The sequence below is a fragment of the Eubalaena glacialis genome, chromosome 20 (assembly GCF_028564815.1).
Source record: "Eubalaena glacialis isolate mEubGla1 chromosome 20, mEubGla1.1.hap2.+ XY, whole genome shotgun sequence".
Classification (NCBI taxonomy): domain Eukaryota; kingdom Metazoa; phylum Chordata; class Mammalia; order Artiodactyla; family Balaenidae; genus Eubalaena; species Eubalaena glacialis.
The window spans coordinates 37,551,555-37,573,033 of record NC_083735.1 but is presented as its reverse complement, the minus strand read 5'-3'; positions in this window follow the sequence as shown (position 1 = coordinate 37,573,033).

Sequence of the window (21,479 nt, the reverse complement as noted above, 5' to 3'; positions counted from 1 at the left end):
GTTAGAAATCAGAAGGCTTCAGGCTGATTGTTCACTGGCAAAGAAGACCTGATGGCACAAGCCTTGCTTTCCCTTATTAAAAGCTCTTAGTCATGCTGCCCTGAAGCTACCTAAATAACTCTATTTTTGACTGGCCTCTACTCACTGTAGTTAGCCCTCTCGAACAAAAAGCAGCTTTCTCTAAAGAAACACGGTGCTTCCATAGTATGGGTGGGAGCTCATCCTGTCAGGCTCTAGAGCTAAAGGGAAACTTGACGTGAGTACTTGCCTCACGCTAAGGCCTGAAGAGCCCTGCTGAAGCGAAAGCGTGTTGCAGTTTCCATTAGCTAGTATTCACAGTTCTGCTTTACTTTAACGTTTCTCCGCTTTTCCAGACACTTTGGACCCTCGTGTGGGCACCCCATTGCCTACAAATACAGTGAGTACCAGCAGGTTCCACTGCCCTTCTAAGAAACATCCAGGCCGTAAGCCTTTCCAAGTCACTCTATGTATTCAGAGAGTAGGGCAATACACTGCACCCTTCCTTGGGAAAGCTAGATGTCCTCAGCACATCAACAGCTCCAGGGATTCTGTTCTCTCACGTCCTACATGCCATGGAAGTCTGCCTCATTGTCCTCATTTGAGCTGCACTTAGAAACACAATCGGTTTCGCCTTTCTTCTAGGAACTCACACCCAAGGACCCCATACCTACAGTAGAAAGGAGGCTTGCATTCCTACTGCAACTAAACCACAGTTTTCCTGTTACACTGCAGGATTTTAGAATAGGCTAAGGTCCGATAACCTACATAGAGCATTTCAAATTTGAGGGACTTCGCTACATGCAGAACACTTTGTGAAGAAAAGTTGATTCAGGCAAGGGACCAGGGTAGAGCTAGAGTCTCTTTTGACTTGTTAGAAATCAGAAGGCTTCAGGCTGATTGTTCACCTGCAAAGAAGACCTGATGGCACAAGCCTTGCTTTCCCTTATTAAAAGCTCTTAGTCACGCTGCCCTGAAGCTACCTAAATAACTCTATTTTTGATAGGCCTCTAGTCACTGTAGTTAGCTCTCTGGAACGAAAAGGAGTTTTCTCTAAAGAAACACGGTGCTTCCATAGCATGGGAGTTAGCTCATCCTGTCAGGCTCTAGAGCTAAAGGGAAACTTGACGTGAGTACTTGCCTCACGCTAAGGCCTGAAGAGCCCTGCGGAAGCGAAAGCGTGTTGCAGTTTCCATTACCTCGTATTCGCAGTTCTGCTTTACTTTAACATTTCTACACTTTTCCAGACACTTAGGACCCTCGTGTGGGCACTGCATTGCCTACAAATACAGTGAGTACCAGCACGTTCCACTGCCCTTCTAAGAAACATCTAGGCCGTAAGCCTTTCCAAGTCACTCTATGTATTCAGAGAGTAGGGCAATACACTGCACCCTTCCTTGGGAAAGCTAGATGTCCTCAGCACACCAACAGCTCCAGGGATTCTGTTCTCTCATGTCCTGCATGCCAAGGAAATCTGCCTCATTGTCTTCATTTGACTGCACTTAGAATCACAATCTGCTTCCCCTTTCTTCTAGGAACTCACAGGCAAGGACCCCATACCTACAGTAAAAAGGAGGCTTGCATTCCTACTGAAACGAAACCACAGTTTTCCTGTTACACTGCAGGATTTCAGAATAGGCTAAAGCCCGATAGCCTACATAGAGCATTTCAAATTTGAGGGACTTCGCTACATGCAGAACACTTTGTGAAGCAAAGTTGATTCAGGCAAGGGACCAGGGTAGAGCTAGAGTCTCTTTTGACTTGTTAGAAATCAGAAGGCTTCAGGCTGATTGTTCACCGGCAAAGAAGACCTGATGGCACAAGCCTTGCTTTCCCTTATTAAAAGCCCTTAGTCATGCTGCCCTGAAGCTACCTAAATAACTCTATGTGTGATAGGCCTCTAGTCACTGTAGTTAGCCCTCTGGAACGAAAAGGAGTTTTCTCTAAAGAAGCACGGTGCTTCCATAGCATGGGTGGGAGCTCATCCTGTTAGGCTCTAGAGCTAAAGGGAAACTTGACGTGAGTACTTGCCTCACGCTAAGGCCTGAAGAGCCCTGCTGAAGCGAAAGCGTGTTGCAGTTTCCATAAGCTAGTATTCACAGTTCTGCTTTACTTTAACGTTTCTACGCTTTTCCAGACACTTTGGACCCTCGTGTGGGCACCCCATTGCCTACAAATACAGTGAGTACCAGCAGGTTCCACTGCCCTTCTAAGAAACATCCAGGCCGTAAGCCTTTCCAAGTCACTCTATGTATTCAGAGAGTAGGGCAATACACTGCACCCTTCCTTGGGAAAGCTAGATGTCCTCAGCACATCAACAGCTCCAGGGATTCTGTTCTCTCACGTCCTACATGCCATGGAAGTCTGCCTCATTGTCCTCATTTGAGCTGCACTTAGAAACACAATCGGTTTCGCCTTTCTTCTAGGAACTCACACCCAAGGACCCCATACCTACAGTAGAAAGGAGGCTTGCATTCATACTGCAACTAAACCACAGTTTTCCTGTTACACTGCAGGATTTCAAAATAGGCTAAAGCCCGATAGCCTACATAGAGCATTTCAAATTTGAGGGACCTTGCTACATGCAGAACACTTTGTGAAGCAAAGTTGATTCAGGCAAGGGACCAGGGTAGAGCTAGAGTCTCTTTTGACTTGTTAGAAATCAGAAGGCTTCAGGCTGATTGTTCACTGGCAAAGAAGACCTGATGGCACAAGCCTTGCTTTCCCTTATTAAAAGCCCTTAGTCATGCTGCGCTGAAGCTACCTAAATAACTCTATTTTTGATAGGCCTCTAGTCACTGTAGTTAGCCCTCTGGAACGAAAAGGAGTTTTCTCTAAAGAAGCACGGTGCTTCCATAGTATGGGTGTTACCTCATCCTGTCAGGATCTAGAGCTAAAGGAAAACTTGACGTGAGTACTTGCCTCACGCTAAGGCCTGAAGAGCCCTGCTGAAGCGAAAGCGTGTTGCAGTTTACATTAGCTTGTATTCACACTTCTGCTTTACTTTAACGTTTCTACGCTTTTCCAGACCCTTAGGAGCCTCGTGTGGGCACCCCATTGCCTACAAATACAGTGAGTACCAGCAGGTTCCACTGCCCTTCTAAGAAACATCGAGGCCGTAAGCCTTTCCAAGTCACTCTATATATTCAGAGAGTAGGGCAATACACTGCACCCTTCCTTGGGAAAGCTAGATGTCCTCAGCCCACCAACAGCTCCAAGGATTCTGTTCTCTCACGTCCTACATGCCATGGAAGTCTGCCTCATTGTCCTCATTTAAGCTGCACTTAGAAACACAATCGGTTTCGCCTTTCTTCTAGGAACTCACACCCAAGGACCCCATACCTACAGTAGAAAGGAGGCTTGCATTCCTACTGCAACGAAACCACAGTTTTCCTGTTACACTGCAGGATTTTAGAATAGGCTAAGGCCCGATAGCCTACATAGAGCATTTCAAATTTGAGGGACTTCGCTACATGCAGAACACTTTGTGAAGAAAAGTTGATTCAGGCAAGGGACCAGGGTAGAGCTAGAGTCTCTTTTGACTTGTTAGAAATCAGAAGGCTTCAGGCTGATTGTTCACCGGCAAAGAAGACCTGATGGCACAAGCCTTGCTTTCCCTTATTAAAAGCTCTTAGTCATGCTGCCCTGAAGCTACCTAAATAACTCTATTTTTGATAGGCCTCTAGTCACTGTAGTTAGCCCTCTGGAACGACAAGGAATTTTCTCTAAAGAAACACGGTGCTTCCATAGCATGGGTGTTAGCTCATCCTGTCAGGCTCTAGAGCTAAAGGGAACCTTGACATAAGTACTTGCCTCACGCTAAGGCCTGAAGAGCCCTGCTGAAGAAAAGCGTGTTGCAGTTTCCATTAGCTAGTATTCGCAGTTCTGCTTTACTTTAACATTTCTACGCTTTTCCAGACACTTTGGACCCTCGTGTGGGCACCCCATTGCCTACAAATACAGTGAGTACCAGCAGGTTCCACTGCCCTTCTAAGAAACATCCAGGCCGTAAGCCTTTCCAAGTCACTCTATCTATTCAGAGAGTAGGGCAATATACTGCACCCTTCCTTGGGAAAGCTAGATGTCCTCAGCACACCAACAGCTCCAGGGATTCTGTTCTCTCATGTCCTGCATGCCAAGGAAATCTGCCTCATTGTCTTCATTTGACTGCACTTAGAATCACAATCTGCTTCGTCTTCCTTCCAGGAACTCACACTCAAGGATCCAATACCTACAGGAGAAAGGAGGCTTGCATTCCTTCTGCAACCAAAGCACCGTTGTTCCTGTTACCCTGCAGGATTTTAGAATAGGCTAAGGCCCGATAGCCTACATAGAGCATTTCAAATTTGAGGGACTTCGCTACATGTAGAACACTTTGAGAAGAAAAGTTGATTCAGGCAAGGGACCAGGGTAGAGCTAGAGTCTCTTTTGACTTGTTATAAATCAGAAGGCTTCAGGCTGATTGTTCACCGGCAAAGAAGACCTGATGGCACAAGCCTTGCTTTCCCTTATTAAAAGCCCTTAGTCATGCTGCCCTGAAGCTACCTAAATAACTCTATTTTTGATAGGCCTCTAGTCACTGTAGTTAGCCCTCTGGAACGACAAGGAATTTTCTCTAAAGAAACACGGTGCTTCCATAGCATGGATGGGAGCTCATCCTGTTAGGCTCTAGAGCTAAAGGGAAACTTGACGTGAGTACTTGCCTCACGCTAAGGCCTGAAGAGCCCTGCTGAAGCGAAAGCGTGTTGCAGTTTCCATTAGCTAGTATTCGCAGTTCTGCTTTACTTTAACGTTTCTACGCTTTTCCAGACACTTTGGACCGTCGTGTGGGCACCCCATTGCCTACAAATACAGTGAGTACCAGCAGGTTCCACTGCCCTTCTAAGAAACATCCAGGCCGTAAGCCTTTCCAAGTCACTCTATGTATTCAGAGAGTAGGGCAATACACTGCACCCTTCTTTGGGAAAGCTAGATGTCCTCAGCACACCAACAGCTCCAGGGATTCTATTCTCTCACGACCTACATGCCATGGAAGTCTGCCTCATTGTCCTCATTTGAGCTGCATTTAGAAACACAATCTGCTTCGCCTTTCTTCAAGGAAATCACACGCAAGGACCCCATACATAGAGTAAAAAGGAGGCTTGCATTCCTACTGCAACGAAACCACAGTTTTCGTGTTACCCTGCAGGATTTTAGAATAGGCTAAAGCCCGATAGCCTACATAGAGCATTTCAAACTTGAGGGACTTCGCTACATGTAGAACACTTTGTGAAGAAAAGTTGATTCAGGCAAGGGACCAGGGTAGAGCTAGAGTCTCTTTTGACTTGTTAGAAATCAGAAGGCTTCAGGCTGATTGTTCACCAGCAAAGAAGACCTCATGGCAAAAGCCTTGCTTTCCCTTATTAAAAGCTCTTAGTCATGCTGCCCTGAAGCTACCTAAATAACTCTATGTTTGATAGGCCTCTAGTCACTGTAGTTAGCCCTCTGGAACGAAAAGGAGTTTTCTCTAAAGAAGCACAGTGCTTCCATAGCATGGGTGGGAGCTCATCCTGTTAGGCTCTAGAGCTAAAGGGAAACTTGACGTGAGTACTTGCCTCACGCTAAGGCCTGAAGAGCACTGCTGAAGCGAAAGCGTGTTGCAGTTTCCATTAGCTAGTATTCACAGTTCTGCTATACTTTAACGTTTCTACGCTTTTCCAGACACTTTGGACCCTCGTGTGGGCACCCCATTGCCTACAAATACAGTGAGTACCAGCAGGTTCCACTGCCCTTCTAAGAAACATCCAGGCCGTAAGCCTTTCCAAGTCACTCTATGTATTCAGAGAGTAGGGCAATACACTGCACCCTTCCTTGGGAAAGCTAGATGTCCTCAGCACACCAACAGCTCCAGGGATTCTGTTCTCTCATGTCCTGCATGCCAAGGAAATCTGCCTCATTGTCTTCATTTGACTGTACTTAGAATCACAATCTGCTTCGTCTTCCTTCCAGGAACTCACACTCAAGGATCCAATACCTACAGGAGAAAGGAGGCTTGCATTCCTTCTGCAACCAAAGCACCGTTGTTCCTGTTACCCTGCAGGATTTTAGCATAGGCTAAAGCCCGATAGCCTACATAGAGCATTTCAAATTTGAGGGAGTTCGCTACATGTAGAACACTATGTGAAGAAAAGTTGATTCAGGCAAGGGACCAGGGTAGAGCTAGAGTCTCTTTTGACTTGTTAGAAATCAGAAGGCTTCAGGCTGATTGTTCACTGACAAAGAAGACCTGATGGCACAAGCCTTGCTTTCCCTTATTAAAAGCTCTTAGTCATGCTGCCCTGAAGCTACCTAAATAACTCTATTTTTGATAGGCCTCTAGTCACTGCAGTTAGCCCTCTGGAACAAAAGGAGTTTTCTCTAAAGAAGCACGGTGCTTCCATAGCATGGGTGGGAGCTCATCCTGTTAGGCTCTAGAGCTAAAGGGAAACTTGACGTGAGTACTTGCCTCACGCTAAGGCCTGAAGAGCACTGCTGAAGCGAAAGCGTGTTGCAGTTTCCATTAGCTAGTATTCACAGTTCTGCTTTACTTTAACGTTTCTACGCTTTTCCAGACACTTTGGACCCTCGTGTGGGCACCCCATTGCCTACAAATACAGTGAGCACCAGCAGGTTCCACTGCCCTTCTAAGAAACATCCAGGCCGTAAGCCTTTCCAAGTCACTCTATGTATTCAGAGAGTAGGGCAATACACTGCACCCTTCCTTGGCAAAGCTAGATGTCCTCAGCACACCAACAGCTCCAGGGATTCTGTTCTCTCATGTCCTGCATGCCAAGGAAATCTGCCTCATTGTCTTCATTTGACTGCACTTAGAATCACAATCTGCTTCGTCTTCCTTCCAGGAACTCACACTCAAGGATCCAAAACCTACAGGAGAAAGGAGGCTTGCATTCCTTCTGAAACCAAAGCACAAATGTGCCTGTTACCCTGCAGGATTTTAGAATAGGCTAAAGCCCAATAGCCTACATAGAGCATTTCAAATTTGAGGGACTTCGCTACATGTAGAACACTTTGTGAAGAAAAGTTGATTCAGTCAAGGGACCAGGGCAGAGCTAGACTCTCTTTTGACTTGTTAGAAATCAGAAGGCTTCAGGCTGATTGTTCACCGGCAAAGAAGACCTGATGGCACAAGCCTTGCTTTCCCATATTAAAAGCCCTTAGTCATTCTGCCCTGAAGCTACCTAAATAACTCTATGTTTGATAGGCCTCTAGTCACTGTAGTTAGCCCTCTGGAACGAAAAGGAGTTTTCTCTAAAGAAGCACAGTGCTTCCATAGCATGGGTGGGAGCTCATCCTGTTAGGCTCTAGAGCTAAAGGGAAACTTGACGTGAGTACTTGCCTCACGCTAAGGCCTGAAGAGCCCTGCTGAAGCGAAAGCGTGTTGCAGTTTCCATTAACTCGTATTCACAGTTCTGCTTTACTTTAACGTTTCTATGCTTTTCCAGACACTTTGGACCCTCGTGTGGGCACCCCATTGCCTACAAATACAGTGAGTACCAGCAGGTTCCACTGCCCTTCTAAGAAACATCGAGGCCGTAAGCCTTTCCAAGTCACTCTATGTATTCAGAGAGTAGGGCAATACACTGCACCCTTCCTTGGGAAAGCTAGATGTCCTCAGCACATCAACAGCTCCAGGGATTCTGTTCTCTCACGTCTTGCATGCCAAGGAAATCTGCCTCATTGTCTTCATTTGACTGCACTTAGAATCACAATCTGCTTCGTCTTCCTTCCAGGAACTCACACTCAAGGATCCAATACCTACAGGAGAAAGGAGGCTTGCATTCCTTCTGCAACCAAAGCACCGTTATTCCTGTTACCCTGCAGGATTTTAGAATAGGCTAAAGCCCGATAGCCTACATAGAGCATTTCAAATTTGAGGGACTTCGCTTCATGTAGAACACTTTGTGAAGAAAAGTTGATTCAGGCAAGGGACCAGGGTAGAGCTAGAGTCTCTTTTGACTTGTTAGAAATCAGAAGGCTTCAGGCTGATTGTTCACTGACAAAGAAGACCTGATGGCACAAGCCTTGCTTTCCCTTATTAAAAGCTCTTAGTCATGCTGCCCTGAAGCTACCTAAATAACTCTATTTTTGACTGGCCTCTACTCACTGTAGTTAGCCCTCTCGAACAAAAAGCAGTTTTCTCTAAAGAAACACGGTGCTTCCATAGTATGGGTGGGAGCTCATCCTGTCAGGCTCTAGAGCTAAAGGGAAACTTGACGTGAGTACTTGCCTCACGCTAAGGCCTGAAGAGCCCGGCTAAAGCGAAAGCGTGTTGCAGTTTCCATTACCTCGTATTCGCAGTTCTGCTTTACTTTAACTTTTCTACACTTTTCCAGACACTTAGGACCCTCGTTTCGGCACCCCATTGCCTACAAATACAGTGAGTACCAGCACGTTCCACTGCCCTTCTAAGAAACATCCAGGCCGTAAGTCTTTCCAAGTCACTCTGCATTCAGAGAGTAGGGCAATACACTGCACCCTTCCTTGGGAAAGCTAGATGTCCTCAGCACACCAACAGCTCCAGGGATTCTGTTCTCTCACGTCCTATATGCCATGGAAGTCTGCCTCATTGTCCTCATTTGAGCTGCACTTAGAAACACAATCTGCTTCGTCTTCCTTCCAAGAACTCAGACTCAAGGATCCCATACCTACAGGAGAAAGGAGGCTTGCATTCCTTCTGCAACCAAAGCACAAATGGGCCTGTTACCCTGCAGGATTTTAGAATAGGCTAAAGCCCGATAGCCTACATAGAGCATTTCAAATTTGAGGGACTTCGCTACATGTAGAACACTTTGTGAAGAAAAGTTGATTCAGGCAAGGGACCAGGGCAGAGCTAGACTCTCTTTTGACTTGTTAGAAATCAGAAGGCTTCAGGCTGATTGTTCACCGGCAAAGAAGACCTGATGGCACAAGCCTTGCTTTCCCTTATTAAAAGCCCTTAGTCATGCTGCCCTGAAGCTACCTAAATAACTCTATGTTTGATAGGCCTCTAGTCACTGTAGTTAGCCCTCTGGAACGAAAAGGAGTTTTCTCTAAAGAAGCACGGTGCTTCCATAGCATGGATGGGAGCTCATCCTGTTAGGCTCTAGAGCTAAAGGGAAACTTGACGTGAGTACTTGCCTCACGCTAAGGCCTGAAGAGCCCTGCTGAAGCGAAAGCGTGTTGCAGTTTCCATTAGCTAGTATTCACAGTTCTGCTTTACTTTAACGTTTCTATGCTTTTCCAGACACTTTGGACCCTCGTGTGGGCACCCCATTGCCTACAAATGCAGTGAGTACCAGCAGGTTCCACTGCCCTTCTAAGAAACATCGAGGCCGTAAGCCTTTCCAAGTCACTCTATGTATTCAGAGAGTAGGGCAATACACTGCACCCTTCCTTGGGAAAGCTAGATGTCCTCAGCACACCAACAGCTCCAGGGATTCTGTTCTTTCACGTCCTACATGCCATGGAAGTCTGCCTCATTGTCCTCATTTGAGCTGCACTTAGAAACACAATCTGCTTCGTCTTCCTTCCAAGAACTCAGACTCAAGGATCCCATACCTACAGGAGAAAGGAGGCTTGCATTCCTTCTGCAACCAAAGCACAAATGGGCCTGTTACCCTGCAGGATTTTAGAATAGGCTAAAGCCCGATAGCCTACATAGAGCATTTCAAATTTGAGGGACTCCGCTACATGTAGAACACTTTGTGAAGAAAAGTTGATTCAGTCAAGGGACCAGGGCAGAGCTAGACTCTCTTTTGACTTGTTAGAAATCAGAAGGCTTCAGGCTGATTGTTCACCGGCAAAGAAGACCTGATGGCAAAAGCCTTGCTTTCCCTTATTAAAAGCCCTTAGTCATGCTGCCCTGAAGCTACCTAAATAACTCTATGTTTGATAGGCCTCTAGTCACTGTAGTTAGCCCTCTGGAACGAAAAGGAGTTTTCTCTAAAGAAGCACGGTGCTTCCATAGCATGGATGGGAGCTCATCCTGTTAGGCTCTAGAGCTAAAGGGAAACTTGACGTGAGTACTTGCCTCACGCTAAGGCCTGAAGAGCCCTGCTGAAGCGAAAGCGTGTTGCAGTTTCCATTAGCTCGTATTCACAGTTCTGCTTTACTTTAACGTTTCTATGCTTTTCCAGACACTTTGGACCCTCGTGTGGGCACCCCATTGCCTACAAATACAGTGAGTACCAGCAGGTTCCACTGCCCTTCTAAGAAACATCGAGGCCGTAAGCCTTTCCAAGTCACTCTATGTATTCAGAGAGTAGGGCAATACACTGCACCCTTCCTTGGGAAAGCTAGATGTCCTCAGCACATCAACAACTCCAGGGATTCTGTTCTCTCAAGTCCTGCATGCCAAGGAAATCTGCCTCATTGTCTTCATTTGACTGCACTTAGAATCACAATCTGCTTCGTCTTCCTTCCAGGAACTCACACTCAAGGATCCAATACCTACAGGAGAAAGGAGGCTTGCATTCCTTCTGCAACCAAAGCACCGTTATTCCTGTTACCCTGCAGGATTTTAGAATAGGCTAAAGCCCGATAGCCTACATAGAGCATTTCAAATTTGAGGGACTTCGCTACATGTAGAACACTTTGTGAAGAAAAGTTGATTCAGGCAAGGGACCAGGGTAGAGCTAGAGTCTCTTTTGACTTGTTAGAAATCAGAAGGCTTCAGGCTGATTGTTCACTGGCAAAGAAGACCTGATGGCACAAGCCTTGCTTTCCCTTATTAAAAGCTCTTAGTCATGCTGCCCTGAAGCTACCTAAATAACTCTATGCTTGATAGGCCTCTACTCACTGTAGTTAGCCCTCTGGAACGAAAAGGAGTTTTCTCTAAAGAAGCACGGTGCTTCCATAGCATGGATGGGAGCTCATCCTGTTAGGCTCTAGAGCTAAAGGGAAACTTGACGTGAGTACTTGCCTCACGCTAAGGCCTGAAGAGCCCTGCTGAAGCGAAAGCGTGTTGCAGTTTCCATTAGCTAGTATTCGCAGTTCTGCTTTACTTTAACGTTTCTACGCTTTTCCAGACACTTTGGACCGTCGTGTGGGCACCCCATTGCCTACAAATACAGTGAGTACCAGCAGGTTCCACTGCCCTTCTAAGAAACATCCAGGCCGTAAGCCTTTCCAAGTCACTCTATGTATTCAGAGAGTAGGGCAATACACTGCACCCTTCTTTGGGAAAGCTAGATGTCCTCAGCACACCAACAGCTCCAGGGATTCTATTCTCTCACGTCCTACATGCCATGGAAGTCTGCCTCATTGTCCTCATTTGAGCTGCATTTAGAAACACAATCTGCTTCGCCTTTCTTCAAGGAAATCACACGCAAGGACCCCATACATAGAGTAAAAAGGAGGCTTGCATTCCTACTGCAACGAAACCACAGTTTTCGTGTTACCCTGCAGGATTTTAGAATAGGCTAAAGCCCGATAGCCTACATAGAGCATTTCAAACTTGAGGGACTTCGCTACATGTAGAACACTTTGTGAAGAAAAGTTGATTCAGGCAAGGGACCAGGGTAGAGCTAGAGTCTCTTTTGACTTGTTAGAAATCAGAAGGCTTCAGGCTGATTGTTCACCAGCAAAGAAGACCTCATGGCAAAAGCCTTGCTTTCCCTTATTAAAAGCTCTTAGTCATGCTGCCCTGAAGCTACCTAAATAACTCTATGTTTGATAGGCCTCTAGTCACTGTAGTTAGCCCTCTGGAACGAAAAGGAGTTTTCTCTAAAGAAGCACAGTGCTTCCATAGCATGGGTGGGAGCTCATCCTGTTAGGCTCTAGAGCTAAAGGGAAACTTGACGTGAGTACTTGCCTCACGCTAAGGCCTGAAGAGCACTGCTGAAGCGAAAGCGTGTTGCAGTTTCCATTAGCTAGTATTCACAGTTCTGCTATACTTTAACGTTTCTACGCTTTTCCAGACACTTTGGACCCTCGTGTGGGCACCCCATTGCCTACAAATACAGTGAGTACCAGCAGGTTCCACTGCCCTTCTAAGAAACATCCAGGCCGTAAGCCTTTCCAAGTCACTCTATGTATTCAGAGAGTAGGGCAATACACTGCACCCTTCCTTGGGAAAGCTAGATGTCCTCAGCACACCAACAGCTCCAGGGATTCTGTTCTCTCATGTCCTGCATGCCAAGGAAATCTGCCTCATTGTCTTCATTTGACTGTACTTAGAATCACAATCTGCTTCGTCTTCCTTCCAGGAACTCACACTCAAGGATCCAATACCTACAGGAGAAAGGAGGCTTGCATTCCTTCTGCAACCAGAGCACCGTTGTTCCTGTTACCCTGCAGGATTTTAGCATAGGCTAAAGCCCGATAGCCTACATAGAGCATTTCAAATTTGAGGGAGTTCGCTACATGTAGAACACTATGTGAAGAAAAGTTGATTCAGGCAAGGGACCAGGGTAGAGCTAGAGTCTCTTTTGACTTGTTAGAAATCAGAAGGCTTCAGGCTGATTGTTCACTGACAAAGAAGACCTGATGGCACAAGCTTTGCTTTCCCTTATTAAAAGCTCTTAGTCATGCTGCCCTGAAGCTACCTAAATAACTCTATTTTTGATAGGCCTCTAGTCACTGCAGTTAGCCCTCTGGAACAAAAGGAGTTTTCTCTAAAGAAGCACGGTGCTTCCATAGCATGGGTGGGAGCTCATCCTGTTAGGCTCTAGAGCTAAAGGGAAACTTGACGTGAGTACTTGCCTCACGCTAAGGCCTGAAGAGCACTGCTGAAGCGAAAGCGTGTTGCAGTTTCCATTAGCTAGTATTCACAGTTCTGCTTTACTTTAACGTTTCTACGCTTTTCCAGACACTTTGGACCCTCGTGTGGGCACCCCATTGCCTACAAATACAGTGAGCACCAGCAGGTTCCACAGCCCTTCTAAGAAACATCCAGGCCGTAAGCCTTTCCAAGTCACTCTATGTATTCAGAGAGTAGGGCAATACACTGCACCCTTCCTTGGCAAAGCTAGATGTCCTCAGCACACCAACAGCTCCAGGGATTCTGTTCTCTCATGTCCTGCATGCCAAGGAAATCTGCCTCATTGTCTTCATTTGACTGCACTTAGAATCACAATCTGCTTCGTCTTCCTTCCAGGAACTCACACTCAAGGATCCAAAACCTACAGGAGAAAGGAGGCTTGCATTCCTTCTGAAACCAAAGCACAAATGTGCCTGTTACCCTGCAGGATTTTAGAATAGGCTAAAGCCCAATAGCCTACATAGAGCATTTCAAATTTGAGGGACTTCGCTACATGTAGAACACTTTGTGAAGAAAAGTTGATTCAGTCAAGGGACCAGGGCAGAGCTAGACTCTCTTTTGACTTGTTAGAAATCAGAAGGCTTCAGGCTGATTGTTCACCGGCAAAGAAGACCTGATGGCACAAGCCTTGCTTTCCCATATTAAAAGCCCTTAGTCATGCTGCCCTGAAGCTACCTAAATAACTCTATGTTTGATAGGCCTCTAGTCACTGTAGTTAGCCCTCTGGAACGAAAAGGAGTTTTCTCTAAAGAAGCACGGTGCTTCCATAGCATGGATGGGAGCTCATCCTGTTAGGCTCTAGAGCTAAAGGGAAACTTGACGTGAGTACTTGCCTCACGCTAAGGCCTGAAGAGCCCTGCTGAAGCGAAAGCGTGTTGCAGTTTCCATTAGCTCGTATTCACAGTTCTGCTTTACTTTAACGTTTCTATGCTTTTCCAGACACTTTGGACCCTCGTGTGGGCACCCCATTGCCTACAAATACAGTGAGTACCAGCAGGTTCCACTGCCCTTCTAAGAAACATCGAGGCCGTAAGCCTTTCCAAGTCACTCTATGTATTCAGAGATTAGGGCAATACACTGCACCCTTCCTTGGGAAAGCTAGATGTCCTCAGCACATCAACAGCTCCAGGGATTCTGTTCTCTCACGTCTTGCATGCCAAGGAAATCTGCCTCATTGTCTTCATTTGACTGCACTTAGAATCACAATCTGCTTCGTCTTCCTTCCAGGAACTCACACTCAAGGATCCAATACCTACAGGAGAAAGGAGGCTTGCATTCCTTCTGCAACCAAAGCACCGTTATTCCTGTTACCCTGCAGGATTTTAGAATAGGCTAAAGCCCGATAGCCTACATAGAGCATTTCAAATTTGAGGGACTTCGCTTCATGTAGAACACTTTGTGAAGAAAAGTTGATTCAGGCAAGGGACCAGGGTAGAGCTAGAGTCTCTTTTGACTTGTTAGAAATCAGAAGGCTTCAGGCTGATTGATCACTGACAAAGAAGACCTGATGGCACAAGCCTTGCTTTCCCTTATTAAAAGCTCTTAGTCATGCTGCCCTGAAGCTACCTAAATAACTCTATTTTTGACTGGCCTCTACTCACTGTAGTTAGCCCTCTCGAACAAAAAGCAGTTTTCTCTAAAGAAACACGGTGCTTCCATAGTATGGGTGGGAGCTCATCCTGTCAGGCTCTAGAGCTAAAGGGAAACTTGACGTGAGTACTTGCCTCACGCTAAGGCCTGAAGAGCCCGGCTAAAGCGAAAGCGTGTTGCAGTTTCCATTACCTCGTATTCGCAGTTCTGCTTTACTTTAACTTTTCTACACTTTTCCAGACACTTAGGACCCTCGTTTCGGCACCCCATTGCCTACAAATACAGTGAGTACCAGCACGTTCCACTGCCCTTCTAAGAAACATCCAGGCCGTAAGTCTTTCCAAGTCACTCTGCATTCAGAGAGTAGGGCAATACACTGCACCCTTCCTTGGGAAAGCTAGATGTCCTCAGCACACCAACAGCTCCAGGGATTCTGTTCTCTCACGTCCTATATGCCATGGAAGTCTGCCTCATTGTCCTCATTTGAGCTGCACTTAGAAACACAATCTGCTTCGTCTTCCTTCCAAGAACTCAGACTCAAGGATCCCATACCTACAGGAGAAAGGAGGCTTGCATTCCTTCTGCAACCAAAGCACAAATGTGCCTGTTACCCTGCAGGATTTTAGAATAGGCTAAAGCCCGATAGCCTACATAGAGCATTTCAAATTTGAGGGACTTCGCTACATGTAGAACACTTTGTGAAGAAAAGTTGATTCAGGCAAGGGACCAGGGCAGAGCTAGACTCTCCTTTGACTTGTTAGAAATCAGAAGGCTTCAGGCTGATTGTTCACCGGCAAAGAAGACCTGATGGCACAAGCCTTGCTTTCCCTTATTAAAAGCCCTTAGTCATGCTGCCCTGAAGCTACCTAAATAACTCTATGTTTGATAGGCCTCTAGTCACTGTAGTTAGCCCTCTGGAACGAAAAGGAGTTTTCTCTAAAGAAGCACGGTGCTTCCATAGCATGGATGGGAGCTCATCCTGTTAGGCTCTAGAGCTAAAGGGAAACTTGACGTGAGTACTTGCCTCACGCTAAGGCCTGAAGAGCCCTGCTGAAGCGAAAGCGTGTTGCAGTTTCCATTAGCTAGTATTCGCAGTTCTGCTTTACTTTAACGTTTCTACGCTTTTCCAGACACTTTGGACCGTCGTGTGGGCACCCCATTGCCTACAAATACAGTGAGTACCAGCAGGTTCCACTGCCCTTCTAAGAAACATCCAGGCCGTAAGCCTTTCCAAGTCACTCTATGTATTCAGAGAGTAGGGCAATACACTGCACCCTTCTTTGGGAAAGCTAGATGTCCTCAGCACACCAACAGCTCCAGGGATTCTATTCTCTCACGTCCTACATGCCATGGAAGTCTGCCTCATTGTCCTCATTTGAGCTGCATTTAGAAACACAATCTGCTTCGCCTTTCTTCAAGGAAATCACACGCAAGGACCCCATACATAGAGTAAAAAGGAGGCTTGCATTCCTACTGCAACGAAACCACAGTTTTCGTGTTACCCTGCAGGATTTTAGAATAGGCTAAAGCCCGATAGCCTACATAGAGCATTTCAAACTTGAGGGACTTCGCTACATGTAGAACACTTTGTGAAGAAAAGTTGATTCAGGCAAGGGACCAGGGTAGAGCTAGAGTCTCTTTTGACTTGTTAGAAATCAGAAGGCTTCAGGCTGATTGTTCACCAGCAAAGAAGACCTCATGGCAAAAGCCTTGCTTTCCCTTATTAAAAGCTCTTAGTCATGCTGCCCTGAAGCTACCTAAATAACTCTATGTTTGATAGGCCTCTAGTCACTGTAGTTAGCCCTCTGGAACGAAAAGGAGTTTTCTCTAAAGAAGCACAGTGCTTCCATAGCATGGGTGGGAGCTCATCCTGTTAGGCTCTAGAGCTAAAGGGAAACTTGACGTGAGTACTTGCCTCACGCTAAGGCCTGAAGAGCACTGCTGAAGCGAAAGCGTGTTGCAGTTTCCATTAGCTAGTATTCACAGTTCTGCTATACTTTAACGTTTCTACGCTTTTCCAGACACTTTGGACCGTCGTGTGGGCACCCCATTGCCTACAAATACAGTGAGTACCAGCAGGTTCCACTGCCCTTCTAAGAAACATCCAGGCCGTAAGCCTTTCCAAGTCACTCTATGTATTCAGAGAGTAGGGCAATACACTGCACCCTTCCTTGGGAAAGCTAGATGTCCTCAGCACACCAACAGCTCCAGGGATTCTGTTCTCTCATGTCCTGCATGCCAAGGAAATCTGCCTCATTGTCTTCATTTGACTGTACTTAGAATCACAATCTGCTTCGTCTTCCTTCCAGGAACTCACACTCAAGGATCCCATACCTACAGGAGAAAGGAGGCTTGCATTCCTTCTGCAACCAGAGCACCGTTGTTCCTGTTACCCTGCAGGATTTTAGCATAGGCTAAAGCCCGATAGCCTACATAGAGCATTTCAAATTTGAGGGAGTTCGCTACATGTAGAACACTATGTGAAGAAAAGTTGATTCAGGCAAGGGACCAGGGTAGAGCTAGAGTCTCTTTTGACTTGTTAGAAATCAGAAGGCTTCAGGCTGATTGTTCACTGACAAAGAAGACCTGATGGCACAAGCCTTGCTTTCCCTTATTAAAAGCTCTTAGTCATGCTGCCCTGAAGCTACCTAAATAACTCTATGTTTGATAGGCCTCTAGTCACTGCAGTTAGCCCTCTGGAACAAAAGGAGTTTTCTCTAAAGAAGCACGGTGCTTCCATAGCATGGGTGGGAGCTCATCCTGTTAGGCTCTAGAGCTAAAGGGAAACTTGACGTGAGTACTTGCCTCACGCTAAGGCCTGAAGAGCACTGCTGAAGCGAAAGCGTGTTGCAGTTTCCATTAGCTAGTATTCACAGTTCTGCTTTACTTTAACGTTTCTACGCTTTTCCAGACACTTTGGACCCTCGTGTGGGCACCCCATTGCCTACAAATACAGTGAGCACCAGCAGGTTCCACTGCCCTTCTAAGAAACATCCAGGCCGTAAGCCTTTCCAAGTCACTCTATGTATTCAGAGAGTAGGGCAATACACTGCACCCTTCCTTGGCAAAGCTAGATGTCCTCAGCACACCAACAGCTCCAGGGATTCTGTTCTCTCATGTCCTGCATGCCAAGGAAATCTGCCTCATTGTCTTCATTTGACTGCACTTAGAATCACAATCTGCTTCGTCTTCCTTCCAGGAACTCACACTCAAGGATCCAAAACCTACAGGAGAAAGGAGGCTTGCATTCCTTCTGAAACCAAAGCACAAATGTGCCTGTTACCCTGCAGGATTTTAGAATAGGCTAAAGCCCAATAGCCTACATAGAGCATTTCAAATTTGAGGGACTTCGCTACATGTAGAACACTTTGTGAAGAAAAGTTGATTCAGTCAAGGGACCAGGGCAGAGCTAGACTCTCTTTTGACTTGTTAGAAATCAGAAGGCTTCAGGCTGATTGTTCACCGGCAAAGAAGACCTGATGGCACAAGCCTTGCTTTCCCATATTAAAAGCCCTTAGTCATGCTGCCCTGAAGCTACCTAAATAACTCTATGTTTGATAGGCCTCTAGTCACTGTAGTTAGCCCTCTGGAATGAAAAGGAGTTTTCTCTAAAGAAGCACGGTGCTTCCATAGCATGGATGGGAGCTCATCCTGTTAGGCTCTAGAGCTAAAGGGAAACTTGACGTGAGTACTTGCCTCACGCTAAGGCCTGAAGAGCCCTGCTGAAGCGAAAGCGTGTTGCAGTTTCCATTAGCTCGTATTCACAGTTCTGCTTTACTTTAACGTTTCTATGCTTTTCCAGACACTTTGGACCCTCGTGTGGGCACCCCATTGCCTACAAATACAGTGAGTACCAGCAGGTTCCACTGCCCTTCTAAGAAACATCGAGGCCGTAAGCCTTTCCAAGTCACTCTATGTATTCAGAGAGTAGGGCAATACACTGCACCCTTCCTTGGGAAAGCTAGATGTCCTCAGCACATCAACAGCTCCAGGGATTCTGTTCTCTCACATCTTGCATGCCAAGGAAATCTGCCTCATTGTCTTCATTTGACTGCACTTAGAATCACAATCTGCTTCGTCTTCCTTCCAGGAACTCACACTCAAGGATCCAATACCTACAGGAGAAAGGAGGCTTGCATTCCTTCTGCAACCAAAGCACCGTTATTCCTGTTACCCTGCAGGATTTTAGAATAGGCTAAAGCCCGATAGCCTACATAGAGCATTTCAAATTTGAGGGACTTCGCTTCATGTAGAACACTTTGTGAAGAAAAGTTGATTCAGGCAAGGGACCAGGGTAGAGCTAGAGTCTCTTTTGACTTGTTAGAAATCAGAAGGCTTCAGGCTGATTGTTCACTGACAAAGAAGACCTGATGGCACAAGCCTTGCTTTCCCTTATTAAAAGCTCTTAGTCATGCTGCCCTGAAGCTACCTAAATAACTCTATTTTTGACTGGCCTCTACTCACTGTAGTTAGCCCTCTCGAACAAAAAGCAGTTTTCTCTAAAGAAACACGGTGCTTCCATAGTATGGGTGGGAGCTCATCCTGTCAGGCTCTAGAGCTAAAGGGAAACTTGACGTGAGTACTTGCCTCACGCTAAGGCCTGAAGAGCCCGGCTAAAGCGAAAGCGTGTTGCAGTTTCCATTACCTCGTATTCGCAGTTCTGCTTTACTTTAACTTTTCTACACTTTTCCAGACACTTAGGACCCTCGTTTCGGCACCCCATTGCCTACAAATACAGTGAGTACCAGCACGTTCCACTGCCCTTCTAAGAAACATCCAGGCCGTAAGTCTTTCCAAGACACTCTGCATTCAGAGAGTAGGGCGATACACTGCACCCTTCCTTGGGAAAGCTAGATGTCCTCAGCACACCAACAGCTCCAGGGATTCTGTTCTCTCACGTCCTATATGCCATGGAAGTCTGCCTCATTGTCCTCATTTGAGCTGCACTTAGAAACACAATCTGCTTCGTCTTCCTTCCAAGAACTCAGACTCAAGGATCCCATACCTACAGGAGAAAGGAGGCTTGCATTCCTTCTGCAACCAAAGCACAAATGGGCCTGTTACCCTGCAGGATTTTAGAATAGGCTAAAGCCCGATAGCCTACATAGAGCATTTCAAATTTGAGGGACTTCGCTACATGTAGAACACTTTGTGAAGAAAAGTTGATTCAGGCAAGGGACCAGGGCAGAGCTAGACTCTCCTTTGACTTGTTAGAAATCAGAAGGCTTCAGGCTGATTGTTCACCGGCAAAGAAGACCTGATGGCACAAGCCTTGCTTTCCCTTATTAAAAGCCCTTAGTCATGCTCCCCTGAAGCTACCTAAATAACTCTATGCTTGATAGGCCTCTAGTCACTGTAGTTAGCCCTCTGGAACGAAAAGGAGTTTTCTCTAAAGAAGCACGGTGCTTCCATAGCATGGATGGGAGCTCATCCTGTTAGGCTCTAGAGCTAAAGGGAAACTTGACGTGAGTACTTGCCTCACGCTAAGGCCTGAAGAGCCCTGCTGAAGCGAAAGCGTGTTGCAGTTTCCATTAGCTAGTATTCGCAGTTCTGCTTTACTTTAACGTTTCTACGCTTTTCCAGACACTTTGGACCGTCGTGTGGGCACCCCATTGCCTACAAATACAGTGAGTACCAGCAGGTTCCACTGCCCTTCTAAGAAACATCCAGGCCGTAAGCCTTTCCAAGTCACTCTATGTATTCAGAGAGTAGGGCAATACACTGCACCCTTCTTTGGGAAAGCTAGATGTCCTCAGCACACCAACAGCTCCAGGGATTCTATTCTCTCACGTCCTACATGCCATGGAAGTCTGCCTCATTGTCCTCATTTGAGCTGCATTTAGAAACACAATCTGCTTCGCCTTTCTTCAAGGAAATCACACGCAAGGACCCCATACATAGAGTAAAAAGGAGGCTTGCATTCCTACTGCAACGAAACCACAGTTTTCGTGTTACCCTGCAGGATTTTAGAATAGGCTAAAGCCCGATAGCCTACATAGAGCATTTCAAACTTGAGGGACTTCGCTACATGTAGAACACTTTGTGAAGAAAAGTTGATTCAGGCAAGGGACCAGGGTAGAGCTAGAGTCTCTTTTGACTTGTTAGAAATCAGAAGGCTTCAGGCTGATTGTTCACCAGCAAAGAAGACCTCATGGCAAAAGCCTTGCTTTCCCTTATTAAAAGCTCTTAGTCATGCTGCCCTGAAGCTACCTAAATAACTCTATTTTTGATAGGCCTCTAGTCACTGTAGTTAGCCCTCTGGAACGAAAAGGAGTTTTCTCTAAAGAAGCACAGTGCTTCCATAGCATGGGTGGGAGCTCATCCTGTTAGGCTCTAGAGCTAAAGGGAAACTTGACGTGAGTACTTGCCTCACGCTAAGGCCTGAAGAGCACTGCTGAAGCGAAAGCGTGTTGCAGTTTCCATTAGCTAGTATTCACAGTTCTGCTATACTTTAACGTTTCTACGCTTTTCCAGACACTTTGGACCCTCGTGTGGGCACCCCATTGCCTACAAATACAGTGAGTACCAGCAGGTTCCACTGCCCTTCTAAGAAACATCCAGGCCGTAAGCCTTTCCAAGTCACTCTATGTATTCAGAGAGTAGGGCAATACACTGCACCCTTCCTTGGGAAAGCTAGATGTCCTCAGCACACCAACAGCTCCAGGGATTCTGTTCTCTCATGTCCTGCATGCCAAGGAAATCTGCCTCATTGTCTTCATTTGACTGTACTTAGAATCACAATCTGCTTCGTCTTCCTTCCAGGAACTCACACTCAAGGATCCAATACCTACAGGAGAAAGGAGGCTTGCATTCCTTCTGCAACCAGAGCACCGTTGTTCCTGTTACCCTGCAGGATTTTAGCATAGGCTAAAGCCCGATAGCCTACATAGAGCATTTCAAATTTGAGGGAGTTCGCTACATGTAGAACACTATGTGAAGAAAAGTTGATTCAGGCAAGGGACCAGGGTAGAGCTAGAGTCTCTTTTGACTTGTTAGAAATCAGAAGGCTTCAGGCTGATTGTTCACTGACAAAGAAGACCTGATGGCACAAGCCTTGCTTTCCCTTATTAAAAGCTCTTAGTCATGCTGCCCT